At 45.3% G+C, this 15,328-nt stretch overlaps 1 protein-coding gene across 10 annotated transcripts in view; it reads right to left on the reverse strand.

Annotated features, from left to right (window-relative positions):
- TMEM225B (transmembrane protein 225B) overlaps nucleotides 1-11,984 on the reverse strand; it is a 30,786-nt gene extending 18,802 nt beyond the window's left edge. For 7 of the 10 annotated variants that reach the window (XM_045993368.1, XM_045993372.1, XM_045993371.1 and 4 more), the window contains exons 1-2: nucleotides 11,877-11,984; nucleotides 11,465-11,623 (exon numbers count right to left, since the gene is read on the reverse strand). The gene's annotated coding sequence lies outside the window, so the exon portion shown is untranslated. Of the gene's footprint in view, nucleotides 1-7,564; nucleotides 7,641-8,032; nucleotides 8,169-11,464; nucleotides 11,624-11,876 lie in introns of all 10 variants that reach the window. The other 3 variants (XM_045993365.1, XM_045993364.1, XM_045993367.1) reach the window with 3 other exon arrangements.
- Nucleotides 11,985-15,328: the final 3,344 nt, after the last annotated feature.

Consider the following 15,328-nt stretch of genomic DNA (forward strand, 5'->3'; position numbering starts at 1 on the left):
AGAGTAGTCTGCAGAACGCTGAGGAGTGAAATGCTGGTACAAGATCCAAGAGTCACTTCCATTGATAGTTACAACAAATGGAAGAGATGAGATAGGAGAGTTACTGGGTTCAAAGGTCACCTGGCTGCTTTCTTGACCTACAAGTCCAAATCTAGAATTCCCGGATTCTTTCTTCCCTGGGATGGACCTAACTCATTCCATTTTCAGAAGGCTATGAAGATTTGGACACCAAACCACAGAATCTCCCTCTGATGCAGATCCTTGACACCAAATCATAGTGTTAATTGAAGGTTCTGCTTAGCCACCACCTTCGTTGTGCTGCACTATGTTCCTTTCACAGCCCTCTCTGACACACGCTCCTCCAAAGTGAATCTGCTGATGCTGAGTAAGGCAGAAACTCCATCTAAAGGTTTTTGTGCATTGAACACACCCATGAGATTTGTCTACCATCTGTATTTTCAGGTTTTATTTTTTTAAAGATTTTATTTATTTATTTGACAGACACGGATCACAAGTAGGCAGAGAGGCAGGCAGAGAGGCAGGCAGAGAGAGAGAGAGAGGAAGGGAAGCAGGCTCCCCGCTGAGCAGAAAGCCCGATGTGGGGCTCGATCCCAGGACCCTGGGATCATGACCTGAGCCGAAGGCAGAGGCTTAACCCACTGAGCCACCCAAGTGCCCCTGTATTTTCAGGTTGTTTTTTTTTTTTAAGATTTTATTTATTTATTTGACACAGAGAGAGATCACAAGTAGGCAGAGAGGCAGGAAGAGAGAGAGGAGGAAGCAGGCTCCCTGCGGAGCGGAGAGCCCCTTGCGAGGCTTGATCCCAGGACCCTGAGATCATGACCTGAGCCGAAGGCAGCGGCTTAATCCACTGAGCCACCCAGGCGCCCCTGTATTTTCAGGTTTTAATAAGAGCTGAGCCAGCACAGAAGGCCGCCCACCCTCATGAAACCCAAAGGCTTTCTCCCCAGTTGCAAGCTCTAACATTCAATCAAGGGCTCTACCCACTTCATTTCATTCAGTTGCTCTCTTGTGTGGATTCCTAGATGATTTGGAAAGGTATGAACTGTACTTGAAGGTTTTCCCACATTCTTTGTATTCAGAAGATTTTGCTCCACCATGAGATTTCTGGTGCTAAGTAAGAGTGCCAACTGAAGGCCTTCTCACATTCACAACATGCATAAGTTCTCTTTCCAGTGTGGATCCTGTGGTGTTTAGTAAGAAGTGAACTCCTACTGAAAGATTTCCCACACTCGCTGCAATCATAAGGAGTCTCCACTGTGTGGACTCTCTGGTGTTCAATGAGGTGTGAGTTACAACTCTAAGTTTTCCCACATTCGTTGCACTCATATGGTCTCCCTTTGGTGTGAACTCGCTGGTGTTCTTTTAGACTTGAGCTCTGGCTGAAGGCCTTCCCACACGGGCTACACACATAGGTTTTCTCCCTCGTGTGGATTCTCTGGTGTTGAACAAGACTTGAGCTCCGAGCAAAAGTTTTCCCACGATCATCACACATATAAGGCAGCTCTCCTGTATGAATTGTCTGAAGCTGGATAAGGTGTGAGCTGCACCAGGTTTTCCCACAGCCACTATATTCATAGGGTTTCTCTTCAGTATGTGTTCTTCAATGCTGAATAAAGTTCGAAATATGGCCAAAAGCTTTTCCACATTCATGACACTCATAAGGTTTCTCTTATGTGTGGATCCTTTCATGCTGAATAAGGTATGAGTTCCACCTGAATAATTTTCTACAAATATTACACATTTGGGATTTCTCTTCAATTAAGAATTCGTGGCTGTTGGATAGAGTTTGTGATGTTATGAAAGTTTTGTCCATATTCACAGAGCCCCTCATGTTTGTTTTGTTCATGTTCATCTCCTTTGTGTAGTCATAGCCCTATTTTGAGAGTTTTCTGCTTTTATAATTAACTGATCCTCAGTCCAGTTCTCACCATCTGACATAAAATATTAAAAAAGTAAAATATAACAAGAAAAATTCCTGGTGGGGAACAGGATGATCAGAGTATACCAGAAGTATTTGGTTTAAAAAAATGTATGAAAAATGGCCTTGCAATATAGGGAAAAGATGGATACAAGTTGAGCAGATTTGGAGAAAGTGGTGGGGAAACTAAAATTTGGGTTTATAAAGTAGATAACCAGACAGACATACTGGGATTAGCAGAAAGGGAAGCAGAGTTTGAGGGAAGTGGAGTCATCTCAGAACTTTAGAAGGGAGAGGCTGGGAGCTACATGTGGGGTGGGGCAGGGTCTGAACAGATAAATTAAAGAGGAGAACCTCACCCCAGAGGTTCTGCCCACATAGCACTCTGGCCACATGATCATCCCTGAGGTACAGAGAAGACTACCTTCATGTATCAGGGACCAACACCTTCCCCACCAGAGCATCTCTCTCTACATTCCAATGCTCATTCATGAACACAAACTCGGACCTCATATGCATCTTTTAGAAATACTGCAAATGGGTAAGATTTGATAAAGGAAGAGGTGGGAGGAGGAAAAGTTATTTAAAATATGAACCATGGGGTACAGAGAAATATTCCCAAGTTGATTTCAACTCTAAGAGAATATACAAAAACAAATCCTGTACCCCTGCATTCAAGGGAGACAGGAGAGAAAAATATCTATTTAACAGATTTCTCCCCTTAACTGAAATACGGCTTACTAAAGCTGGAGAGGTTGTTTTGCAATGAAATTAGAGAAAGGAGGCCCTCTGCTAAGAGGGATCTTTATGAAAGGACGGGGTGCCACATTTCCATCAGCAGTGAAAGCGTAACACACAAACAGCCCTGAATTTATTAGTCAATGGTCATTTTAAGAATTTAATAATCATCTGTAATATCTTATCACAGAACCTATTCACACTTGTTTTCCACCTCCAAATATGCCCTCATCCTCTGTATGTTCAGTTTAGATACTGTGTTTTTAATAATTTTTCCTTCTGATAAGAATTTTTAAGATCCCCTCTCTCAGTAACTTTCAAACACACAATACAGCATTACCAAGTACAATTGCCAGGTTGTACATTACATCCCAGGACTTGTTTATCTTATAACTGGAAGTTTCTACCTTTTAACCCCATTCATCCAATTCCCCCACTCCCACCTCCCATGTCTGGCAAGCACAAGTCTGTTTTCTGTGTCTGAGTTGGGTTTTTTTGTTTTTTTGTTTTGGATTCCACACATAATTGAGATCACACAGTATTTGTCTCTGTTTGATTTATTTCACTTAGGGTAATGCCCTCGAGGTTCATCCGTGTTGTCGAAAATGGCAGGATTTCCTTCTTTTTGCAGCTGTACAATATTCCACTGTGTATATTCATATATTTTTTGTTGGCCCAGCACATCTGCTTTATCCACTCGTCCACTGATGGACACTTAGGCTGCTTCCACGTCTTGGCTACTGTACCTAATGCTGCAGTGAACGTAGGGGTGCAGGTAGCTTTCCGAGACAGTGCTTTCATTGCCTGCAGATAAATACTCAGAAGTGGAACTGACAGATATGTAGTTCTCTTGGTAGGTCACCAGTTTACATCCTCACCAACACGTGTTACTTCTTGTCTTTTACGCAATAACCATTCTAGCAGTGTGACTGATTACTGGCTTAATGTTTTTACAAGCGCTTGTACATGTGTTTTACTGTTTCTCTTACATGTCACACAATCTGCAAACAGTTGGAGAACACCAGCTCGGTCTAAAAAGTTAGGTAACTTAAAAAGAAAGATAAAGACACCGATCAAGTCTAAATACTAGCTAGGCAGGCCAATTCTTTTTAGCAAGATACCATAATGAACTGGTACTATGAATTCAAGTCACTCACTGTGCACGGTCCCGACAGAACTTTCTGTGGTTATACAGCTGTTCCACATCTGCACTGTCCAATACAGTAGCCAGTGGCCACATGTGGCTACTGACCACTTGAAATGTGGCCAGTGCAACTGAGCAGCTGAACTTTTAATGGTATTTAATTTTAAATTAAATCTTTTTTTAAAAAATGGAAAGATCAATAGCCTTGGAATGCCTCCATTTGGACTTGGATTTGGAATACTTCATGAAGCAGGAGACGTGCCTTCTGTGGTTGGTTTGGGCAAATATTAAACTCAGGGTTTCTTCTACATCTCCCTGGCCTGGCCCGTCTTTCCAGCTTCATTCCCCTCTCCTCCCCTATACAAAGCCTCCTCTCCTTTCTGTTGGGCCATGCTATTTGTTCTCTCCCAACATGTGAAGGCTTAGTATCCTAGAGGATGAGCTTTTTATGTGGCCCACTGCCGGAGAACTGACAGCTGGCCCGACATCTTCAAGAATGTAAATCCTACAGCTCTCAGGCCCTGTTCAATACCACTCTCTCCATTAAGCTGGAGGTGATCCTTCTCCTACAACTCTCGAGTCCTTCTCTTTACCAGTCCTGTGACACTTGAGTCGTTCACATTTATCTTACTGAGCACCAACAACATGCCACGTACAGTTCAAGGTGCCGAGATACAGCAGGGGGCAAACAGGCAAAAACTCTGCCCTCTAAGGTCTTTCATTACAGTAAGGGAGCCGAGTAGTAAACCCTCATAATCACATACTACTAGAGGATACAAGTGGTACAGAGACAAAAGCAAGAATAGAGAGCCAGAGGGAGGGAGTGGGCAGAAGGGTTGTAATTTTACACCCTACGGTCAAAGGAGGACTAAGAAAATGACACTGAAGCAAAGACTCGAAGGAGATAAGGGTTTCTGGGAAAGAGCATTACACATGGAAGAAACAGCAAGTGCAAAGGACCGGGGTCTTCAAAGAGTCAAGTATGACTAGAACGCAATGAGCATGGGAAAAAGTAGTGAGAAATGAGGTCAGAGACATAGAAAGGAATCAGAGAACATAGGACCCGATAGGCTATTGTAAGAGGTGTGCTTTTATGAGGTGAGACAGGAAGCCTTAGGAGGCTTGTGACCAAAGGAAGACCAAGACCTGACATTTTAACAGGATCACGTTGCCGGCTATAATAAGTATATAAGTAGAGAGTATATAGTAATAAGTATATAGTATATAATAATAAGTATATAGTATATAAGTAGGGAGGCAAAAGCAGAGGCAGGACAACCAGCCAGGAAGCCACTGCCATGATCCAGATGAGGGATAATGGCACCCTGGACCAAAATGGTGGCAGAGAAGGTGTGGTAAGTGCTAGGATTCTGGAAAAACATGGTGATGATGGTATGGACAGGATTTTTCTCTGTGGGTTGAGTAGCTGGAGGGATTGTGTCCCCTTCTCCTGAAATGGAGGATATTTATGACAGGCGACAGCATCTTCAATAATCTAAAAAGGTGTTTCTAAGTGGCTCTCATACCCTAAGTCTCTTGAGATCATATGTCTCAAATGTGCTCCTCCCTCTGGCGTATGAGTATTGGTTTTACTGTTCTTTGCAACTCTCCTCTAGCTTTAGCGTTTTCAAAATATAAAGGGAACGGGTGACAATGAGCAGTAACTCCCTTTTCTGCCCCCACATCCACTTGGTAAATAAGTACTATTGCTTCTACCTACAACACACTCCTTGGTTTTTGTCCCTATCCTCCTATTATCACTAGCAACAGCCTAAGTCGGATCCTAATCACCTCTCACCTCCCATACCACACTCAACAAATCATATTCTCTCCCCTGATACACAATGCTCACTGGCTAGCTGCCTATTAAGAAAAGCTGACATAACATACTTCAATATCTACCAAACGAAAGCTAAGCTCCCTGGCTTGGCATTCCTTTCCCACAGTTCTACTTCACTCTTCCTCACAGACTCACCTTCTATCACATCTCCTCTGTGCTCCAGTCAATGTGAACAGTTTCCTGGCCGTGCATATCCCCTCCCACGTCCTTCTCCTCCACCTATCAAAATCCTATTCAACCTTCCAGACCCCAGACCCCCCTTCCTGAAACCTAACCCTACCCTAATCCCAGCTGGAAGAGAGCTCACCCTTCAATCTCTAAAGCATTTGCTTTTTGCCTCCTTCATAGAATTTAACCACATCGTCCTGGGACCTCTCCTTGGAAGTATTTTCAGTTGTGTGTGTTCCCTTCAATTTATATTGAAAGTATCTCTAGATTAAAAGATGTCTTCCGGGGCACCTGGGTGGCTCAGTGGGTTGAGGCCTCTGCCTTTGGCTCAGGTCATGATCTCGGGGTCCTGGGATTGAGCCCTGCATTGGACTCTCTGCTCCACGGGGAGCCTGCTTCCCCCTCTCTCTGCCTGCCTCTGCCTGCTTATGATCTCTGTCTGTCAAATAAATAAATAAAACCTTTTTAAAAACAATAATAAAATAAAAGATGTCTTCCGGGGCGCCTGGGTGGCTCAGTGGGTTAAAGCCTCTGCCTTTGGCTCAAGTCATGATCTCAGGGTCCTGAGATCGAGCCCCACATCAGGCTCTCTGCTCAGCAGGGAAACTGCTTCCCTTCCTCTCTCTCTGCCTGCCTCTCTGCCTACTTGTGATCTCTGTCTGTCAAATGAATAAATAAAATCTTAAAAAAAAAAAATGATGTGGGGTGCCTGGATGGCTCAGCGGGGTAAAGCCTCTGCCTTCAGCTCAGGTCATGATCCCAGGGTCCTGGGATCGAGCCCCGCATCGGGCTCTCTGCTTAGCTGGGAGCCTGCTTCCGTCTCTCTCTCTCTCTCTCTCTGCCTGCCTCTCTGCCTACTTGTAATCTCTATCTGTCAAATAAATAAATCTTTAAAAAAAAAAAAATGATGTCTTCCATTTCTTTGTCTCCAAGCCCAGTACTATGTAAAGAACCCTGCACACAATTCGGCGCTTCAAAATGCTCCTAATTAGGGCGCCTGAATGGCTCAGTTGGTTAAGCATCTACCTTTGGCTCAGGTCATGATCTCTGCATCCCAGAATCTGGCCCCACATCAAGCTCCCTGCTCATCAGGGAGCCTGCTCCTCTCCTCCCCCCTCATCATCTCTCTTGCTATCTCTCTCTCTCTCTCAAATAAATAAAATCTTCAAAAAAAACAAACAAAACTGAAAAAATGCTCCTGATTATCTCCTAGCAATCCAGAGAAGAATCGTTAAGTCACTGAGGGGCCCAAACAGACCATTTGTAAAACGTCTTCAGGACTGAGGCTCAAACAGAATTCAGAGAGATGTATCTCCTCATGGGTCAGAGCCACTTACAGAAAAAATATCAAAAACTTGGGATTTGAACACTGGTAGAGAGTAGGACCTTCTGGAATGCCTCAGCAGACAGTAGCCAGACTGAGACAGACCTTGAGAAGCCCAAGAAGAGAGCAGTTGTCCCCTGAAATAAACAAATCAAATGTGTCCCTGTGAACAGAGTTTTTTTTTTTTTAAAAAAAAAAGAGTTTCTTCACTGATCTGCTTCTAATTTAAAGGGAAGGGGGGAAAGTAGTTCTTCTAACCCTAACTACAAAGCTGTGGGATCCCAAGTATATTTACTTCTAACAGCAGAAGAAATGAGCATTACTTATTGTACTGGGTCCAAAAGTGCCGTTTCCCTGCCCCACCCCCCACCGATTCATGTCCACCTGGAACCTCAGATATGACCTTACTTGGAAGTGGAGTCTTTGCAGAGTTAAGATGAGGTCAGAATGGATTCGGGTGGGCCCTAAATCCAATGACTGCCATCTATAGAAGAGAAACGAGAGGAAGATTCAGACATGGAAACACACAGGAAAGAAAGCCATTGGACAAGTGAGGCAGCCTTAAGCGAAGGAGCACCAGGGATTGCTGGGAACCACCAGAAGCTGGGAACAGCCAAGGAGGGATTCTATCCTAGAGCCTTCAGAGGCAGCACAGCCTTCATGGATTTCTAGTTTGCAAAAAACTAGAAGAGAATACAGTTCTGCTGTATGAAGCCATGAAGTTGTGGTAATTCGTTACAGAAGCCCTAGGAAACGAATACACTCCCTGTTTGATTTAGCCAATCAGCAAACGTACATCCCACCTACTACATGCAAGATACCAGTAGAGGGCTTATAAAGGTGCTTCAAAGCACAATCAGGAAGGACAACCCCTACCTAGGTGAACTGGAGATGGTAGGCTCAAAGAATGACGTTGAGCTGGATCTTGAACTATGATCAGGATCAACAAGATGAAGAGTATTCCAGGCAAAGTAACAGCATCTGCAAAAGCTCAGCAACATGGAGGGGAACACTAAGTTTAAGGAATAATTAAAAAAAAAAAAAGAAAACCTCCATGTGAGTGAAATATATGGCCCATGTGGGCAGGAAGCCAGAGATACAGCAGAAAAATAGAGGAGAACCAGATGAGGTGCCTGGGAGGCTCAATCAGTTGGCTGTCTGACTCGATTTCGGCTCAGGTCATGATCCTGGGGTCATGAGATTCGAGCCCACACTGGGCTCTTCACTGAGCACAGAGTCTGCTCAGGATGCTGCCCCCTCCTCCCACTTACGCTTTCTCTTTCTCTCAAGAGAGGAAGGAAGGAAGGAAAATAGGAAAAGGGCAGAGCCAGATATGAAGAAGCATATATGCCACACCCAGGGCTTTGGACAGAGACTGACTTGATCAAATTTGTTTCCAGGGAAATTCATTCTGGCAGCAGATGGAGGATAGCCTAGAGTAGGGGACATGGCCAATAGCACAGGGATGTGTGAACGCTCCAAGAAAACTAGAATGGGTCTAAAGTGAGGAAATGGCAGTCACAGACAACAGAATCAGGCCTTTCTGAGGAAACACTGATGGGATTTGGTGGTAGTTGACTGAATACGGAGGGAAGGAGAATAGTAGAGTACAGCTCCAAATTTTCCAGCTTGGGAAAACCAGTTACTACAATTAACCAAGGTAGTCACTGGAAGGTAGGGAGGTGGGGGCCTGGCAGAAAACAAGGAGCTCCAAAGTACACCCATGAACATCTAGTATCCAGGACCCAGCTGGCAGCAAGAGCAGAAGCAAGCAGTTAAGAGAGGTCCTGAGAGGGGATAGGATCACCCACAGGAGTGAAAAAAAGGGGGCTAAGAACAGTCTTGGGAGAAAAACCAATGTTTAAAAACAGATGGAGAAACAGGAGTGGGGAAGGCCCGAGAAGGCAAGAGGAAGACCAGAAGAAAAGAGAAGAGTACTTCCAAAACCAAAGAACATGATGTGCAAGGAATAGCGATCACATCAACAAAAAAATAGTTATAATGGGCCAAAAAATTAAAGCTTATAAAAGGTGTCCAGTGGATTCCTCAGCTAAGCCACTGGCAACTTGGCTTTGATCAATTCTGATGAGGCAGAAGCAGTGCCTGCGTTCCAAAAGCAAAAGCAACTAGTGACGATTTTTTTAAGGGGTATGACAGTGACGGGAACGAGGGCGATTGTCCCCAATTCCTCCCTAATGCTCAATCAACCACCAGGTCCTTGGGTTTTCATGTAAATGTCTCTTGCATCTGTTTGTTTCCTTCCTCACAGTCCAAGTCTGTTTCATAAACTTCACGGAGGAGGCTGCCGTGCATGGGACGCTGGGATATGTGGCGTTTGGATAGGCAGAGAATGTAGGGGACAGCAATGCACATGAGAAAAAGGACACAAAGGCACAACGGTGGAGAGTGCAGGGTCTGTGGCATTACTTTGTGTAGACACACCAGTCTTGCTGGGTTTGTTTTGGGGAACACACAGGAAAGATTTCAAGGTGGGTTGAGGCCACACTGCAGAGGACCCTGGATGCCAGGTTATGGAGTATGGACTGAATGCAGTGGGCACTGTGAACCAACATGAGTAAATGAGTATTTTAGAAGGTGAGTCCAGGCACTTGGCCTTTTAGAAAGACTAGTAACAGGGGCGCCTGGGTGGCTCAGTGGGTTAAAGCCTCTGCCTTCAGCTCGGGTCATGATCCCAGGGTCCTGGGATCGAGCCCCACATCGGGCTCTCTGCTCAGCAGAGAGCCTGCTTCCCTCCTCTCTCTGCCTGCCTCTCTGCTTACTTGTGATCTCTGTCTGTGAAATAAATAAAATAAAATAAATAAAATCTTTAAAAAAAAAAAAAAGAAAGAAAGACTAGTAACAGGGAGCCTATGGTAAGCATCTATCCCCTCTCATTTAAAATTTGACTCCTTTCGGGGCTCCTGGGTGGCTCAGTGGGTTAAAGACTCTGCCTTCGGCTCAGCTCATGGTCTCGGGGTCCTGGGATTGGCCCCGCATCGGGCTCTCTGCTCAGTGGGGAACCTGCTTCCTCCTCTCTGCCTGCCTCTCTGCCTGCTTGTGATCTCTGTCTGTCAAATAAATAATTTTTTTAAAAAATCTTAAAAAAAAAAAAACTTGACTCCTTTCTGGAACACCTGGGTGGCTCAGTCAGATAAGCGTCCGACTCTTGATCTCAGTTCGGGTCATGATCTCAGGGTCGTGAGATCGAGCCCCATGTCGGGTTCCATGCTGGGCATGGAGCCTGCTTAGGATTCTCTCCCTCTCCCTCTGCTCCTCCACTCACTCACTTGCTCTCTCTAAATAAATAAATAAATACAACAATAGTATACTACTTAAAAGAGAAATGCCAACTTCATACCTTTCTTACTCTAAATTCTTTCAAGGCCAGACTTCTGACTTTCTAAGATTTCCAGGGCCAAAACCCAGTCTACGGGGATCTCCTCTTGCAAACTTTTACAGTTTACTGTCCCAAAGCCCCTCACAGGTAACTATTCCAACTCTTAAGTTTGCGGGTGAGTAGGGGTTTGGTTTTCTTCCAACTTAGTCCCAACACCTTATACTAAGAGCTCAATTAATACCTGTCAAGTTAAAAAATTAGTCTGAAAACACAGTTTTTACAAATAAATGTGTAAAAGAAAATCTCCCCCAAAATAAGCCATCTCAGAGTCTTTATCTAAGCCTTTGTCACGCAATTAAATAATCTTTTTTTTTAATGGCTATGCCACTTAATGTTGGGATGGATGGCAGGATGAAATAAAAATGTTTGCTACTCAGGGGAAAAATGTTGATACTAATAGCTTAACCTCATTTTCCATCAGCATCTACTGTACTCCACAGGCAAAGCACCCTCTCGGAGTTTACACCTCAGGTGGTAAATGTATCTTCCCTAAGGATGAAGGAGAGCTTGGGTAAGATGAGCGGAGAAGCCCACTCTTTTCCTGGTACTTCAGGTATGGGACACACTTGGCTGAGTTCATTCATTCATTTATTCACACATTTCCTGAGCTTCTCCGAAAGCCAAGCAAGTTGGCTGGTGCTGGAATGACAGATCCTCCAAGACTTAGTGCGAGGATAGTACTGCTGAGGCAGGTCTGCTCCACACAGTCAAGAGAGGAAACTTTGGTTACAGGCTTTATTTACAGGTAATAGAGCCCTGAGGTTAAAAAAATAAAATAAAAAAAGGACGTGGGGGAGTAGTTTTCCACCAGACCAATTCTAAGTGTAAAGTTAATCGTGGCCATCTGATCCGAGGCCGCGGCTGGAAGGACAAAGTTTAGACAAAGAAAGCCAGCTAGGTCAGCTCCTCACCCTTGCTCTTTCGGGGATCCTGCTGGGAGGATGGGTACAGGGACTCCGGGGTTATCTGCTCAGGCAGCTTCTCCATGGGCTGGATCCAATCCCCGGTGCTGCTCCAAAGACAAGACCTCTAAAATTTCTTCAGAGCGCGGCACAACGGATGGGCAGTCACTGCGGGAAAGGGAGGGAGAAGAGGGTAGATGTAGGGGAAACCGCAAGTGAAGCTTTTCCAGGAGAGGGTCCCACTTCTCTCTCCCCTGGCTGGCTGGGCCCCGGAGTCGGGGGGGCGCGGTCCTGCCTGAGGCCCCACCCCCACGCCACCTGGGTCCCCTCGGCGCGAGCCCCACTTCCGCCGCAGGACCGCGCTTCTCCCCTAGCGACAGCGCAGGCCCCGCAGCTCCCGGTCCCGGACCTCGATACTCACTGGCGCAACCGCTCCGTAGCAGCGTCGACCACGGTCCCCAGGCACGACTGGAAACTCGGGCTCCCCCGTGCGCACTTCCGGGTCCCGTCTAGGCAGCTCGGAGGTCTCTCGATCGCGAGTTCTCAGGGGCCGCTGGGGAGCTGGGCCCAGCGCGGCTTGGGATCGCGTCTCTTTCGGGCCCCCAAGGAGGCATTGAGGGAGATGGGGCTAGATTTCCCTATTTGCCCTTCATCGCCCATGTGGACCTAGCGTCTAAATTGGTTGCTTACTTCTTTCTCACCCCTACTGTCCCGTATGCACCCCCATTTGCCTACTCCCTTGACCCCTGCGGTTTTACCACCCATCCCCACCTCCCTTCTTCCGAATCACAAGGCGGGGATGCCCCTGCTGGGAGGAAATCCCTTATCTTTACCCGCAGTCCAGCCTGTCTTCTCCCTATGCTTCAACCCAACTGGTGTTTCCCCTACACTATTCCAGTACCCCCTAACTGGGCCTGGAGTAAGTAAGTAAGCAGGCCTAACATATAGGTATCCATGGGCTAAAAGAGGGAGAAGAGCCTTAGAAATAGGATCAAGATTTCGAATACCCTACTGTGCCTAGATAAGTTTGCCAGAGGTATATTTGATATGTTGATGCAGGAAAAATGTTAGGGAAATGAATTGTTCCTGATAGGGTTATATCCTGCTAAACTCAGAAACAGCAGTTACCACCTATGGAGTAAAATGGCGTCTCATTAATTTTCACAACAATCCCATGAAATTCGTACTTTTTCACAATTTTAGGTGCCCCAAACTGCAGACTCAGTAAGTAAAGGCAGCCTTTAGACCCCTGGCCAGTTCAAACCAGAGCCTGGGGAAGGACAAAGGCTAGACTAGGTGGAGATTTGTAATTGGAGCAAGTGTGGGGGGAAAAAAAGACAGACACTGTCATTATGCCCAAGTTGTAAATTTATAAACATGAATGGATTACAAATATGAGGTCAACCATTTTCTAAAAGTGAAGAGTGTGGGGGCGCCTGGGTGACTCAGTTGTTAAGCGACTGCCTTCAGCTCAGGTCGTGATCCCAAAGTCCTGGGATGAGCCCTGCATGGAGCCCCACATCAGGCTCCCTGCTCAGCAGAAATCCTTTTCCCTCTCCACTCCCCCTGCTTGTGTTCCCTCTCTCGCTGTGTCCCTGCCAAATAAATAAAATCTTAAAAAAATAAAAGTGAAGAGTGTGAACAGAATGCATCAGCAAAATGAAAAATTCCCGTATTTATTTTCTCATTGACTTGTACAGTGCAAGGTTGAAATCATCTTTCCAGTCTCAGATTAAGCACCCATATTTTGAAGGGAGTGTAAGATGTGATCCCAAAGGGTACAAATCTTAGCAAAAAGAGATGTCAAGGTTTGCTGACTCCAGTAAAGAGCGCCTATGGGGAGGCAGTTCCTACCAGTCTAGGATTCCTGATGACCTCTCAAGCCATATTTAAGTTCTCCAAACCCAGGGTATCCCTCAATGCTAGGACTAACAATGCTAGTCCTGCACTGCTAAATGCTTGCTCCTTAATTTGCTTTTTTTTTTTAGACTTCATGTTCTCACTGGTTTTTATAGTGATGTTTATATTTGTAATTTTTTGGCAGTTAATTTATGACCAGTACCTTTTCTATTACTTGGTTTAATTTTCATGCAATTATTAATCATCATATGGACAAGGAAACCAGAGGCTAAAATGTCCAAAGTCACACAGCTAGTAAACAGCAAAGTTGAAACACAGATATGTCCAATTCCAAAGTCATTGCTCTGACTAATGTTGTCTTCATTACTTGGTAGATGGTTTAACTGTGCCCACAGGTTAGCACTGAATATCACACAGCATCTGGCAACTGTATTACCGAATGAATGAAAGGATAGTTGAGGTCACATTTTCAGATGTGGAAATCCCATTGTGCTTTGCTGTTATGACATCCAAGGGGCCTCCTTTAAACTTCATTCTTTTTTTTTTTTTTTAAAGATTTTATTTATTTACTTGACAGACAGAGATCACAAGCAGGCAGAGAGGCAGGCAGAGAGAGAGGGGGAAGCAGGCTCCCCGCTGAGCAGAGAGCCCGATGCGGGGCCCGATCCCAGAACCCTGAGATCATGACCTGAGCTAAAGGCAGAGGCTTAACCCACTGAGCCACCCAGGTGCCCCTAAACTTCATTCTTAAATTTCCTCAGTTGCCCACTACTTCCTAGGGTGAGCCATTCCTCCAGAGAGCTTACTACATTGAAGATGCCAAACTCTTTTATCTGGAGGCCTTCTGACATGCTCTTTTGCCTGAAATACTCTCCCTGCTCCTCTTCCAGTGGTCCCCATCTCTCTAGTCTACCATCTATCCACTCTCTTGCTCAAGTCAAAATCTAGTTATCAAACTTGATTTTCCCATTACCCACCCTGTTCACTGCTATGATTTAATCAGAAGTGATAGGAAATCTAATACATGTCCATCAATCAGCAAGTTCCAGTTAGCAGGGGAAAAGAGCACATTCTGGCCATTGAGAAATGGAAATGTGTATAGTGATGGGAGCTAGGATAGCTTGACAGGAGGTTAAGAATTTGGGAGCTCTGACCTGTGGCATGTCATTGTCAAAATTATCTAAGCCTGTTTCAGGAGCAGGATTTCTGACTTGCTCCCCAAAGATACGGGGAGTGCTTTCTCCTAGTACTCCAGACAGCTCTGGAAGCATTCAGATTAACTGCAAACTGGTAATAGTCAACCACTGAGGATATAACCGGGAATGAAGAGCTATCAAAGAAAACTTCTCTGGGTTCTGGGATGTGTCTAATACCAACATCATGATGATGGAAAGCCTGGAGTCAGGCCTGACTTGGGCCATTAACTTGCTGAGTGACACTAGCAGATTCTTCAACCTCTCTACGCTTCAGTTCCTCTGTAAAATGGAGCTAGTTCCCTTGCAGAGTTGCAAGAATTAAGTCTGACCATGAATATACATACATACGCATGTAGGTAGGTGGACAGAAAAAAGATAAATCTGCTTGGGGTGCCTGGGTGGCTCAGTGGGTTGAAGCCTCTGCCTTCGGCTCGGGTCATGTTTCCAGGGTCCTGGGATCGAGCCCCGCATCAGGCTTTCTGCTTGGTGGGGAGCCTGCTTCCTCCTCTCTCTGCCTGCCTCTCTGCCTACTTGTGATCTCTGTCTGTCAAATAAATAAGTACGCCTGGGTGGCTCGGTGGTTTGGGCCGCTGCCTTCGGCTCGGGTCATGGTCTCAGGGTCCTGGGATCGAGTCCCGCATCGGGCTCTCTGCTCGGCGGGGAGCCTGCTTCCCTCTCACTCTCTCTGCTTGCCTCTCTGCCTACTTGTGATCTCTCTCTGTCAAGTAAATAAATAAAATCTTTAAAAAAAAATAATAAAAATAAAAATAAAAATCTTTTAAAAAAAGAAGATAAATCTGGTAGACCTCAACTATTA

This window comes from Meles meles, chromosome 21 (genome assembly GCF_922984935.1).
Source record: "Meles meles chromosome 21, mMelMel3.1 paternal haplotype, whole genome shotgun sequence".
Taxonomy (NCBI): domain Eukaryota; kingdom Metazoa; phylum Chordata; class Mammalia; order Carnivora; family Mustelidae; genus Meles; species Meles meles.